The sequence below is a fragment of the Pteronotus mesoamericanus genome, unplaced genomic scaffold (genome assembly GCF_021234165.1).
Source record: "Pteronotus mesoamericanus isolate MK-2021 breed Mesoamerican mustached bat unplaced genomic scaffold, CSHL_Meso_final contig_25, whole genome shotgun sequence".
Classification (NCBI taxonomy): Eukaryota; Metazoa; Chordata; class Mammalia; order Chiroptera; family Mormoopidae; genus Pteronotus; species Pteronotus mesoamericanus.
This window is the reverse complement of record NW_026555105.1, coordinates 19,973,550-19,980,717: the sequence shown is the minus strand read 5'-3', so window position 1 is coordinate 19,980,717 and position 7,168 is coordinate 19,973,550. Positions and strand designations below refer to the sequence as shown.

The window sequence follows — 7,168 nt, the reverse complement described above, 5'->3', positions numbered from 1 at the left end:
CCCGTGTGGGCAGGAGGGGCCTCCAGCCTATTCCTCTGGGTGATGGGCTGTGGACAGGGACAGGGATAACCAAAAATTATGTTTGCCCCCAGTCACTGATGTGCTGAACATGCTTGCACAGGCCTCACCTTGAGCCGAAATCATGAGTTTGTGTCTCCTCTTCATGAGTCTGGCAGCCTCTGGAGAGATGGAGAAGAGATTTTTGGGTTTTGTTTTGTTTTTTTTTCTTTTACTGCTGTAGACACACACCCAATATTTGCAGGAGAATTAAGAGAGATGAAGAGACCGAGCTGAGGTCACCTGACTGTAGGCAGAGGAGAGAGTGTGGGCTCTGGATTCATGTGGCGATGACATAACCTTGGCCACCCTACAGATGGGGATGATAATAGTATCTTCATACTCAGCGATTGTAAGGATTGATGTGCTTAATTCATTGTAAGTACTCCTGAATGTTCTTCCTGTGACTTTCAGCTCTCCCATGGCCTTCCTCTTGGTCTCCTCAGCCCAGACCACCACCTTATACCTGTGGAATATCTGTCTGCTTCTCACACCCATGTGCTCTCTCTTTTTGCCCCCTGATCACACTTTCTTACTGGTCAAGAATGTGCCTTTGAATTTCTTTACTTTCAGCCTACGGCCATACTACCCTGAACGTGCCTGGTCATGTCTGAATTCCTTTACTTTCAGTGCTCCTTGGAAAAAGCCAAAAGGTCAAAAGGTCATACATGGCTGATAAATGGCAGAGTTGGATTTCAAATCCACATCTGACTGTCTCTTAATGTCATGAACTTTGAAACCACGCTGTGCTTCTTGGACCCAATACTCACTGGCTGTGAGAAAGCATGTGTCTTGCCCAAGACCCCACAGCTGTTAATGGCAGAGTTGAGACCCAAACTCAGATCTGCCTGACTCCCTTACCCCACATCCCCCAACTCCCACATGGAATCTTTAGTTGCCCTTGAGCATAATCACTGTGCTTCTCCTACGTGGCTATTTCCCTACATTCCATTCTATTTCACTACACGATCACCTCTCCTACAAGAATTCTGTGAGGTCATCCAGCAGGACTCATGCCCAATTTGTGGATGAAGAAACTGAGGCCCAGAAAGGGAAAGCAACTTGTCTAAGGCCATAAGAATTGGCATATATTGCAAGCAGTCTAGAGATGACCGGAACCGGCCTGGCCTGGCCTGGCCTGGTGCTGTGGCACTGAAGATGGGAAAAGGTGGACAGACAGGAGCAGTACTTGAGAGGTAGAATAAGGGATATGCTGACGATATGCTGACTGATTGGATGTGGGGAGTGAGGGAGAGGGAAGGGACAAGAATGATTCCAGTTTTTGGTTTGACTGACCGGGTGGACCCTAAATGGGATCTCAGTAGCAGTTTGAGAGCTGTTTGATGTGAAAGTGCTTTAGGAAAGGTCGAACTGTGGCTGAAGTCGCGTGCGGAGACCACGGCAGTGCATACCATTTTACAGATGGGGAAACCGAGGCACTGCTGGACTCAGGTCACATAGCTCTCTCCTCACACCCCTTAGGTGGGCGAAAGACCAAGGCCTGTTGGGCACCTTCTAGGAGCCAATACTGAGCCAACCCCACCCCGCCCCGCCCCGCAGGCTTTCGTGGTCCGCTGTTCGTATCCCAATAAAGTTATTGAAATTGACACTGGTTGCTAAGGAAGTGGGTCGGCGAGCCGAGTTGCTAAGGAAGTGAGCGGCCGTGGTCTCTCCCCATCCGGGGCAGCCGGGAATGGCTGAGTCCGGGATTCGCCGCCGTCCCTGCCGTCGCCGCCCGCTTTCAGTTGGCGCCGCAGGTGAGTCGCGGAGGAACCCAGGAATCCGCGGGGCAGGGCCTCCGCCTTCTGCCTCCGGGGATCTTCCCGGAGGCTCGCGCTGGCGCCGCCGCCTGGCTTCGCTACTCCCGGAGCGGGAGCATCCTCTGCCCTGCCTCCCGGGCATCCTCCCGCTGTAAGGGCGGCCGCGCCCCTCCTTCCCCGGGTGGAGGTGCGGCCAGACCCTGCGGTAAGGGGTCAGGGTCCACCTGGAGGGTCTGGGGCTGTGGTCAGGGACCCAGCTTCGGGGGAGATGGGGAAGCCAAAGCCTGTAGTCCGAACCTCGGCGCTGCCCCAGCTCAGTCCGTGACCTTGGGCAAGTCCCCTTCCCCTCTGTGGCCTCTGTTGACCTGTTTGGCCAAGGATTTCCTAAGGCCTACCGCTCAGAGTGGTTAAGATGATGAGGTGTGTATGTTGAAAGTGCCCTAAAAGGGGAGAGAGAATTCGTAGGACACCCCAGTATGAGGACCAAGTGTCCAGTCTGAAGTCTGAGTGAGTTTGCGACTCAACATTTCCACTTAGTAATTGTGTGGCCTTGGGCAAGTTAATCTCTGAGCCTTTTCTTTATCTGTAAACTGTTAATGAACCACTGTGGGAATCCAGGGAGACAGAGTACTTCAAGTAGCTTGGCACAGAGTAAGTGCTCAGCAAGCTATTAGGAAGCATGTGGGTTGGCTTGGGCAAGGCTTCCAGGAGATGACTGTGAGGCAGGTGAGATTCGGAGGTGTAGACTGCCAGCTCATGTGGGCATTCCTCCCGCTGTTGTTGACATCCCCCGTTCCCAGCTTTCATTCCCCATCCCGCTGCTCGGAGCGCGGGAGGTGATGAGGACTTCTGCGAGTGGCTCTGATGTGGGAAGCCCTGCGCTCAAGTCTTTGTAGATGCCAAGGTGATGATCTTATTTTCTGCTTGGGTCTTGTTGACTTTTCCAGAAGAAAAGGGTATCTTACATCTTTTGGAAAGTGCTTAACATGGAAAACCTATTTACAAGTATGATTAAGAAGAACTTTTCAGGTAAACTCTCTCGTTTAATCTTCACATAGATTTTGCCAGGTAGGTGGTGATGTTATCTCCATTTCACAGATGAGGAAGCTGAGGCTCAGAAAAGTGAATGACTTGCCTAAGAATCTTATGCCTATTGAGTGATGGAGCAGGACACGTTTCCAGGTAAATCCTGTATTTTCTCCCACAGACTCTGATGTTCCTGATTTCTCAACAGTAACTATGACCAAGCCACAGGGGGATTCTTTTGTTACTCAAACTGCTACCGCTAGAGGCTTGTCTGCCAGTGGCAAAGAAATAAGATCTTACATAGAGCTTCATTTAAATAGATACCATCCAAAGTGTGAGCCTCAAAAAGAGCTGGACTGTTTGAAAGGGGCCTTCTCTGTCCCTCAGTCTCCTCCTCTTTAATAAGAGCAGCAAGCTAGATGATATCTGAAGGACCTCTCAGTGCCGTTACACAATTCCGGTCGCATGCTTGTGGTTTAAAGCAGAGCACCAGGCTGCCTGGGTTCAGACCGTGGCACTGCCCCTTCCAAGCTGTGTTCCACTGAGCAGTTTACCTCACCTCTTTGTGCTGCAGTATCCTTATCTATAAAATGGGAATAATAGTGTCCACCATGTAGGACTATTGTAAGGATATATTTGAGGCTAATACAGGTAAAATGCCTGGCAATTTTAGTAAACATTAGCTATTGTTATGTAGGCTTAACATAGTACTTGAATATTCTATTTATGATTGGTGAATGAATGAATTAAAGTGTGTGCTGGTAATACCAGCTCTGGTCAACCTCACAAGCTCATTGCAAGCTTGAAAGAGTGGCTGTGGCAGTACTATACAAATGACAGCATTATTACAGGGTTGTCCCAGAAACCTGCCATCCCGCACCAGGAGTTGCAGAGGAAGATAAGAGGTGTTTGTAGGGTGCCGTCCTGGGTTGGTGGTTTGACTTCCAATTCATTAAATGTTTACTTAATCCCTCTATGTCCGGCACAGTGGAGGATATGGAGGTCAGTCCAATCTCCCTATCCTGCAAGGACCTCAGAGATTAATTAACAAATGGCTAGCACTTGAAATGATTTGACTTCCTTTTTAAAAAAAAAAAAAAAAAAAAAGATTTTATTTATTTATTTTTACAAAGAGAGGGAGACAGTGAGGGTGAGAAACATTGATGTGAGAGAGAAACATCGATCAGCTACCCTACGCACACGTCCCAACCAGGGACTGGGCCTCACCCAGGCATGTGCTCCAACTGGGAATTAAACTGGCGACCTTTCACTTTGCAGAACAATGCCCAACCAACTGAGCCACACCAGTCAGCGCAATTTGACTTCTTTAAATGACTTCTTATATTTGCTGGTTCAGATCTCTTCTTTTGTGTCCCTTGGCTTCCGTTGGGTGCCTGGATTAGAAGCCTCAGTTTCCTCTCTAAGCCTTTTCATCCACTGATGTATGGGTCCCTGAGAAAGAGCCTTCTCTTGTGCTGGTTAATAATATAATGCTCTGTTGCCCTGGCTGGGTCACTCTGTTAGTTGGAGTGTTGTCCCCTACACCAAAAGGCTGCGGGTTCAGGGCACGTACTAGAGGCAACTGGTCAATGTTTCTCACTCACATCGATGTTTCTCTCTCTCTCTCTCTCTCTTCCTTCCCCTCTCTCTAAAACCAATAAAAATGTATTCTTGGGTGAGGATTAAGAAAATAAAAACAATACAATGCTCTATTTATGTACCTAATGGTTTACAAAAATGCTTAATCATGCCTTTACTCATTTGATCTTACCAGTAACTGGGCAAGGAAGGTAAGGTACAGATGGAGACCCCCCCATTTTACACTCAAAGGACAGGGGGTAAGAAAAGACATGCTGCCCTGGCTGATGTGGCTCAGTGGAATGAGTGCTGGCCTGCTAACCGAAAGGTTGCCTGTTCAATTCCTAGTCAGGGCACATGTCTGGTGCAGGCCAGGACCCCTGTTTGGGGGCCTGCGAGAGGCAACTGATTGATGTTTCTCTCACACATTGATGTTTCTTTCCCTCTCTTCCTCCCTCCCTTTCCCTTCTCTCTAAAAAAAATAATAAGTAAATAAATCTTTAAAAGGAAGGAAGGGAGGGAAGGGAAGAAAGGGAGGGGAGGGAAGGGAAGGGAAGGAAGGAAGGAAGGAAGGAAGGAAGGTAGGTTATGCTGCTAGAATGTGGCCTGTTTCACATTGGAATCCAGGTCTTTAGACTCCCAGTTCAGTGCTCTTGCCCTTGTGCTGCCTCAATTTCATTTACTCAACATTTGCTGAGCACCTGGTATGTGTCAGGCCCAGTTCTAGCCTGGGGATGTGATGGCAGCAAGGTAGATGAAGAGCTTGCTCTCATGCAGCCTGCATTCTAGTAGCAGCAACAGAAAAATAAACCAATAGATGAATAAGGTACTGTGATAGAAATAAGTAGCATGAAAACAATACAACAGTGATGTCACAGAGAGTAACTTCTCGAAGAGGTTGAGGGGCTGCTACTTTAATTGGGTGGTCAGAGAAGGCCTCTTTAAGGTGGGACATTTTTGCTGAGATTTACTGCCAGAAAGGGCCCAGCCATTTGAAAACATAGCAGAAGGAACAGCAAGGTTAAAGGCTCTCAAGTGGGAACAAGCTTGGTAAGTTCTGGAAACTGAAAGAAGACTCAGAGTAGCTGGAACAGGTGAGTGGGGAGGACGTATGGGAGAATGAAGAGCTGATGGGGCAGGAGCCTTGTAGGCTAGAGGAAAAGCAATGGGAAGCCAGTGAAGGCTTTAAGAAGGGGAGTGGTGTGGTCTATTTTTGGGTTGGTTTTTTTTTTACATCACTTTGGCCTCTGTGTGGCCAGTGACTTTTAAGGGTCATAAGAATGGCAGCCAGGAGAGTAGTTAGGAAGCATGGTGAGGGATGAGGGCAGCCTTCTAGGGCAGTGGCCGTGGAGACAGTGTATGTGAATGTGTTTTGGAGGCAGAACCAGAAGGATGGTGGTTGGGGGTGGTGAGCTGAAGGAATCAAGGATGACTCCTGGGTTTTTGGCCTGAGCAATTGGGTAGATGGCGGTGATGCCATCTGCCTCTAAAATGAAGACAGGACTTTTTGGTAAAGTGCCCTGTGAGGAAGAATTAGCTGTGATTCACTCCGAACTCCTTGGAGGAGAGGCACAAGGTATAAACATTGAATCTTTTCGTCTGCGGAGAGGAAACCCCAGGCTGCATCGCAGGAAGCTGGCCAGGTGCTTCTCACTGAAGGCTCTGCCTTGGACCTCTGCGAGCCCTTCTTTCCTCCCAGCCTAGCTCTTTGCCAGCTAGCGGAGTGGCAGGTGTGGGCTTTGCCAGGCTAGTGTCCATCTGTCTCGTGCTGTTGGCGTTGCTGTGCTGACTCGAGATCTTGGCCGACGAAGGCTGGGAGGAGGCCGGCCAGCTCTGGGAGAGAAAACGGAATGACGAGGGAAGCTTGCTGCTGGTGCCTTCGATGGCCACGCTCTCCCTGCCAAAGTGGTTCTTTCCTTGGCCACCGAATGACATTTCTAAAGTTTCAGAACTCTTGATTTGGGAATCCCTTGAACAGCCGTTGTGTTCTGCCAGAATTCCTAGAGGATTTTTGAATGGAGCAAGGGAATTCAAGCTTTCTTTTCATATATGCTAATACTTCCATGTGTAAATTTAGGCTTTACAACAGTATTATAATTTCAACATTGTGAAATGTAAGACTCATAATTCTACTTGCAGAGCTTTGTTTGCAATTTAGAATGCTCTTTCATCTGCATTCCCATTTACTAATGTTCAGTCAGGTGAGATCATGTAGACTATGTATTATCCTTGGTTTACAGATGAAACATTGAGATGCCAAAAGGTTATACATTTTTATCAATAATATTAAGCATCTGCTAAGTACTGGGGTAAGTAAATCTTTGCTGCTCAAAGTGTTCTGTGTGACAGACACTCAGGCACCCTGGGTGCTTATTTGAAATGCAGAATCTAAGCCTACTTTTAATAAACAAGTCTGCACTTCACTAAGACACACCCCCCACCCCCAGCGTTTCCTGTGTGCATTAAAGCTTGTGATGCACTTGTTTGGTAAGAAGTAGCAAAATTAGGACTTTGCAATGATAATGATAATGAAAGTATTAGGAATAGGTAACATTTATTGAGCCAAGCACTGTTCTAAGCACTTTATACATATTGTCTCATTTAGTCCTCACAGCAACCCTGTTACATGGTACTATTATGATTCTCTCTTTCCATAAGAAGAAAATAGAGGTACAGAAAAGTCAAATAACTTCCCCAGATCTGCTCACCCCAAGTCCATTGTTCTTTCTGCCACTCACTTGTTCATC

At 47.7% G+C, this 7,168-nt stretch overlaps 1 protein-coding gene across 2 annotated transcripts in view; it reads left to right on the top strand.

Moving 5' to 3' along the window:
• The first annotated feature begins 1,733 nt into the window (after window positions 1-1,733).
• Window positions 1,734-7,168, top strand: part of KIF3B (kinesin family member 3B) — a 40,016-nt gene continuing 34,581 nt past the window's right edge. For both annotated transcript variants that reach the window (XM_054573897.1, XM_054573896.1), the window contains exons 1-2: window positions 1,734-1,814; window positions 2,916-2,999. The gene's annotated coding sequence lies outside the window, so the exon portion shown is untranslated. The remainder of the gene's footprint in view (window positions 1,815-2,915; window positions 3,000-7,168) is intronic.